The sequence below is a fragment of the Pongo pygmaeus genome, chromosome 12 (genome assembly GCF_028885625.2).
Source record: "Pongo pygmaeus isolate AG05252 chromosome 12, NHGRI_mPonPyg2-v2.0_pri, whole genome shotgun sequence".
Lineage (NCBI taxonomy): Eukaryota > Metazoa > Chordata > Mammalia > Primates > Hominidae > Pongo > Pongo pygmaeus.
Window position 1 is genome coordinate 24,188,005 of NC_072385.2, and position 7,088 is coordinate 24,195,092.

Here is a 7,088-nt window from a genome sequence, read left to right on the forward strand (position 1 = left end):
ATGGCCCGCTACGTTTTCCATCCAGTCGGCCCTGGCCCGCGGTGCGAGGTGAGTAGTGCAGGCAGCCGCGAGACCCCGGGTGCCTGAGCTTCGAGCAGGGACTCAGGCCAGATTCTGATTAAAGAGGTTATCCCAGGGCTCACGCTCCTCCGAGCTGGGGTTCGGCTCTAGCAAAATTCTGAGCTGGGGACGATTAGAAAGGAGAGAAGATCATCAAGAGACAGTTGCAGTCATGAAAAACAAGTCAGGCCTCCCAGTGTCATTTCCTTTGTTAATGTGAAGCCTAGACCACAGTCGGGGACCTCCCGCAGCCGCGAGGTGCTGAGGTTTCAGCTGGGCCTGTGGCCAGTGTGTTCATTCATGTGGTTATTTGATTAAGACCTGGCTCCTGTCTCGGCCCTAAGCTCCGCGTGAACAAAGACCTTATGGGTGCATTCATGTGACTGTGTTCCCAGCACCCAGCAGGAGACCGGCCCGTGGGAGGCAAGCAGTATAGAACAGATGAACGTGCGAATGACTGTGCTCTCTGTTCCTGCCCACATGGAATGAGCCCGCCCGACATGCCAGAGGCTTCCACAGTTCCAGAGCATGTGACACACGTGTGCCGGAGCAAAGCCACACATGAGCCTGGCGGGGCCCAAGAGAGCACGGAACGTGTTCACATCCTCCCTCGTCTCTGACTCACCAGCCCTGATGTGACTCCCACACCCTGCACCTCCAGGATGTAGCCTTTCTCTCCCTTTGTGCCATTTCGTGTCTATCCAGGCTGTGAGTACACCCACTCACCTTCCCTGGGATTTGCAACGTCTTCCCGGTACCTGCAGAATCCATTTTGTACCCCATCTTACCTTTCTTTTGTATCAGGGTGCCTGTCCACATCGAGATCCTGAGACTGAAGCTGAAAAACAAAAATATATAGACCTTCATTTAGAAGTTGTAAGTTGCCTCCTAAGAGTGCAGACTTGAATTTACCGAGGGCTCATGCCCCTTAGTTCTGGGAACACCATCTATACAGGCATTTGAGTGTTGCGATTGTGAACAGGTCCCCACCTCTTAAGGAGTTCTTATGCTGAGAAGTAGCCCCAACGCAGAGACTTTAGACTAGAAGTTTGCATGGATTGACTGTAGAGACGAGGCCCGGCATCTCACAGAGTTCAGCTGTCAGATGTGCTGCTTCTTTGGAAGAAATGTATTTTGTTGTGATGGTGGTGGTGGTTTGCTGCAATTTGGACATTTGAAAAGAAGCATCCCTCTCAGACCCAGATTGGGCCACCAAGGACTCAGTGTGCTCTTTCTCCCTCAAGCAGGTTGCAGGAGAGGCAGAGCTGCAATGCAGCAAGACCTGTAGGCCAGCTGCCATACACACTGATTGTGACTGACCCGACCCTGAGAGAAACAGAAACTGATTTGAGCTGGGCCCTGCCCAACCTGGACTGGACTTGGTGAGCCCCATCCTGAACTCATGCCAGGACGCATTACCCAGAATGTCCTGACACACATAGCTGACTGCCTGTGCCCAAAGGGACAAAGGCCCTCCCTGTGGCTGGGGGTAGGTGTTCCTTGAAGGCACCGACAGGCCTTTCTCCTGTCTATCACCTGGAGAAAAGGACTTGAGCTGGCATTAGAATGGGCAGAGGGGCTCTTGCCCGTCTGTCTGGGGACCACCAGCAAGTCAGAGAAAAGGAGATGTGATGTTTAATTTTAGGTGTCAGCTTGACTGGGATACCCAGATACCCAGAGAGCTGGTAAGGCATTATTTCTGGGTATATCTGTGAGGGTGTTTCTGGAAGAGATTGGCATTTGAATCACTGGACTGAGTAAGGAATATTCACCTTCAGCCAGTGGGGGCAGACACCATCCAATTGATTGAGGGCCTTGGTAGAAAAAAGGCAGAGGAAAATGAATTTGCATGCAGGCTCTCTCTCTCTCTCTGTCTCTCTCTCTCTCCTCTGCAGCTGGGACAGCCATCTTCTCCTACCCTTGGACATTAGATCCAGGCTAAGAGAGAGCCTGCATGCAAATTCACTTTTCCTCTGCCTTTTGTTCTATCAAGGCCCTCAGCCGATTGGATGGTGTCTGCCCCCATTGGGTAAAGGTGAATATTCCTTACTTAGTCTGGTGATTCAAATGCCAATTTCTGAGGAACACTGATTAATGGAGGAGACATGCCTATTTCTGAAATACCCCTTTCCATCCCAGGCCCAGGTGCTCTGAGCACAGCCACCTCCAGAGGTAACCACTGGTGATGCTCTACATTGTAGATCCCTCCCGTTATACCAGAACCTTCCATAAAGTCTTGCTAAACATTGCAGCAAACCACAGCCTAGAATGGAGAAGTCAAATATGGGTGCTAGTGGCAGGAGAATGGGAACACTGATGCTGGGAAGCTGCCAACAGACACTCACCACACATGCCACTTTCCTCTGGCCAAGGCTGGCACCACCTCTATAGATGAAAACCTGAGCCAAGAGGCTGAGATAGAGTGAGTGGGGAACCTGAGGTCCTTTCTAATATTAGGGATCTGGGATTCTATGAAGACCAGGGACAGCATGAGAGATTCAAGGGCTCACAACCTGAGGGAGGAGGGTGCTGCATGCTACAGTGTTCTGTCCTCCACATCGGTATCTTCATCATCAATTTGGGGAGTGACACAGAAGGTAGACTTGGACTTCTAGCAGATGTCGTAAACCAATAAGGAATAAAGGGTACTTACTGACAGAATCTGGATTCAAAGACAATTTGAGAACAGGGGAATTATGATCAAAATAAGCCCCAACCTGAAAGAGTCTGGTGGAACCTGAGAGGAAAGTTCAGTAGAATGGGCAGAGAGTTGGATTTGTTGGTAGGGGCTCTGTCCAGTGGGACTCTTTGTTTCCACTTATTCCAACTCAAGTGTGCGTAAGCCAAAATTTTGATCATGGGTTGGCTCACATAATGAGAAAGTATGAATGTGTTAACTCTAGGCATGGCTGGACCTAAGTGCTAAAGCAACATTGTCAGGCCTCTGGTTCTCTCTCATGTGTCCATACTGCTTGTCTCTGCTTGGTTTTGTTCTTCCTGTAGCCTCTTTTCTATAAAAATGTGACTGCCAGCCACCCAAGACTTACATCCACCCTCCTCAGCAACCTTAGTAGAAAGAAACTTCTATCCCCCAACATACACATGAAACCCCAGTGAAGACTCTCGTCCTGCAAGGATCGTCTTCCTACCCTCTCGACCAATCCCTGTGTCTAGAAGGTGTGGCATGTCCTGATGTAGTGGCTGGACCCACACCATTGCCCCCTTTCCTGTCTTTGGTGAGGGGGCACCATGATTGACCAGCCTAGGAGAAATGGAGTGCATGGGGTTGGTTTTCTCAGGGAATGGTGCTGGCTGACAAGAACAACATGTCCACCATGGTGTCTAATGCTGACTGGATCCATTTGACCATTTGTCTGGTCTCTGCCACATCCCAGGGCCAAGAAGCTGCTGCACTGTGAGCTCTGGATAAATGTTTTTCAGGTGATGAGTGAACTTCCTTCTCCGTGGACCTTAGCAGGAGATGACTTCTCCTCTTCTCTTGAATGGGGATGATAATCTGTCTACTTCACAATGTTGAGGTGTAGCTCAATCAAGTCATGAGGTAGACAGGCTGAATGAAACACATCAATCCCCCAACCCCCGGGACAAGGGGGAAGCAGCCAGTGCCGCCTCGTGATGCTGGCCAGGAGGGTTGGCCTATGCTAGGGAAAGCCAGAAGTTCTGTTGCTGTGTGTCCCCTTGCCCCTTGCCCCAACTTCCCACCATACCTGCTTCCTCCAGGACACCTGGTTTCGTCCACCCAGAAAACATAGGTTCTGTGACAGGATGTTTCCTCCCTCTTGCCAGGCGTGGCTGGGAATGGAAGCAGTGCTGCTGAAGAATATTCCAGGCCCACTCTGTCTTCCTCCCTGGAGATTTGTTACCTAGCATTGATTGAGCAACTCCATCCATTGCCAACTAATTGGTGGGTGGGAGTAGAGCGGGGGTGTAGACACTCCCCAAGTAAAGTCATCTCCTGCTCCTGGGCGGGGTGGCCTGATATATGGAGATGTCAGTTCTCCCTCAATTCATCCATCACTTCACTGTAGTCCCAGTAAAGATTCCAGTTTTAGAAACTCACTCTGAATCATGCAAGGAGGGATAAAGGTCCACAGATGTCTAAGCCAAAGGAGGGTAGGCAGGAAGCTCTTCCAGATACTCAGGTACACTCTAAAGGTGCTGTTGTTGTCTTAAGCAGTATGGTGACAGTGAACCAACAGACAACTCAGCATGGAGAGGGGAGATCCCTGGTTAGAGGATAATTTCATCTATGATAAAAGGTGCATCACAAGTCAGTGGGAAAGAGTTGCTGTTCTTGTTGGAAAAACTCTTACTACATGGAGAAAAACAATGTCCTCCCTTATAAGATGGATGCTCAGATGATGGATTAAAGAATCATTGATTCTTTATTAAATCATTGATTAAAGAATCTTTAATCAATTTAATGATGATTCTTTAATCAATGATTTAATAAAGAATCAATGATTCTTTAATCCATCATCTGAGCATCTACTTTCTATGGGATTTCTTTTTTTTCACATTGACCACCGTGAATGGCCAGATTATAACATGCTAGAAAACAAAACACATAGGGGAACATCTTTGAGACTCAAAGGGAGTAACAGATTTCTTAGACAAAATTTCAAAGTAGAAACCATAAGGCAGGAAAAAGGGAGGGGATTTCATGATGTTAAAATCAAATAGATCTGTTCCAAATGACACATGGCAAAATGAGAGAAGTTATGTGCAGTCTAAAATTGACAAGAGATTAGTAGCCTCAATATACAAGGAACTCCTGAAAATTAACAAGAAAAATAAATGGACAAAGGACACAAGTAGGCCATTTTTGGGAGAGGAAACCCCAAAAGCCAGGAGGCATATGAGGAAGTGGCCAATATCATTAGTACAGAAATACACATTCTAACAATAAGATATATGAAGAAATAGTTCTCCAAAAAAGATATACAGATGGTCAATGAGCACAGAAAAAGGTGCTGAGCATCACCCAGAATAAGGGAAATGCAGATGAAAACTACAGTGAGATAGCACTTCATACCCACTAGAATAGCTACTGTCAAGAAAACCCGAAAATACCGAGTGTTGGTGAGGAGTGAGACATTAGACCCTGGTGCACTGCCGGTGGGTATGTAAAATGGTGCCACCACTGTGGACAACAACGTGGCCATTCCTAAAAAAAAAAATCAAATAGAATTACCATGTGACCAAGAATTTCCACTTCTGGACGTATTCCCAAAAGGATTGAAAGCAGGATGTGAAAGAGATCTTGTATATCCAAGTTCATAGCAGCAGCATTCACAGGAACCAAAAGGTGAAAGCAAGTGTCCATTGATGGACGAATGCATGAACAAAATGTGGTCTATACGTGCAATAAAATATGATTCAGCCTTAGAAAGGGAGAGAATCCTGTGACAGGCTACATCGTGGATGAACCTTGAGGCCATTATGCTAAGTGGAATAAGCCAGTCACAAAAAGACAGGATTCCACTTACATGTGATACCTAGAATAATCAAATTCATAGAAACAGAAAATAGAATGATTGCCAAGGGCTGGGGCAAAAACGGAATGGGAAGTTAGTATCTAATTGGACACAGTGTTTCAGTTTCACAAAAGTAGAGTTCTTGAGATGGATGGTGGTAATGGTTGCACAACAATGTGGATGTATTTGATACCACTAAAGTGTGCAATTAACAATGGTTAAGATGGAAAACTACATTATGTGTGTTTTACTACAATTTGAACCACATACAACCTTATACATACATGGTAGGCAAAATTCTCAGCTGAACCCCACTAGGCAAGCCCTTCTGTAATCCTCCCCTGTTAAGTGTGGACAGAACCTGTAACTTGCTTCTAATCAATAGATTCTAACAAAGATGATCATGTGCCGTATGGAAAAGGGGAAAGGAATTTGCCAATGTAATTAAAGTCCCTGATCAGGTGACTTTATGTTAATCAAAAAGGACATCTCCCAGGGTGCATCTAATCAGGTGAGCCCTTTAAAAAAGGATGTAAAGGTATGAGACGGCGGAGGGTGAGGTCACCCGTGCAGGTGGGGAAACAGTAAATGCCACTGAAGCGGGTGTGTGTAGTATAGAGAGAGCAAGAAAGGAGAGATTAATTTGGCCTAAGAGGGATATCTGCATTTATATTACTAATGAGTTTCCACTGTAAGCCACAGAGACCCCAGCTCAAATCGTTTTTTTTTTTTTTTAACAAGGAGAATTTATTGACTCAATGGACTAAAAAGTTTGGGCTGACTCCCTTGGGTGAAAAACGGGTTACCCAGCAGGGCCAGGCATATTCTCTCCAGCTAGGAAACCAGAATTGTGGACCACCCTTTCTCAGAGGTTTCCACAAAAGTCCCAAGGCTGGTCCCCATTGGCCAGAAAGAGGGTCACATCACCACCTGCAGACAGCAAGGGCTTCCAGCATAGGCATGGCATGAGCACAAGCTCGTGGAGGGACGTCTTTGGGAACGAAGCTGGAAGAGCAGGAGGTGAGGTTCCATGGCTGCCCCACTCAGGCGTGACCTTCGCTGCCACTCCCTCAACTTGGAGGCTAGCAGTGGATGAAGGAGAACCCTGGAGCATTTCCTCCTAGAAAGGAAATGCCTCCAGAAGTGCCTCCCTCTAGGTCCTTCTCACTGCCAAAAAGTCCCTTTCCCAGAGAGGAAGGAGGCTCAAGGGCTCAGAGTGTTCTCAACACAAATGACTGTGGGGAGAGCCCTCGTGGGGGCCTGGGTCATTGCAAGAGGGAGCTCATGTGGATGCAAATCTATATAATCGGTTGCTAAAAAAGTACTGAGCCGGCCTGTTTTCATCCTGCCCTAGGCGGCCTGCAGAGGACAGAATGTCCACGCTGTGTCTACAGAAACCCTTTCCGGCCTAGCCCCAGGGCCTGGAGGTTCTCCAGCACTTAACCACCAGCCTTCCTGCCCTGCCCGCACAGGAGCAGCCAGGGGGTGGCTGCCATTATTGTCTCTAGGGGCACTGGGGGCGATGCTGGG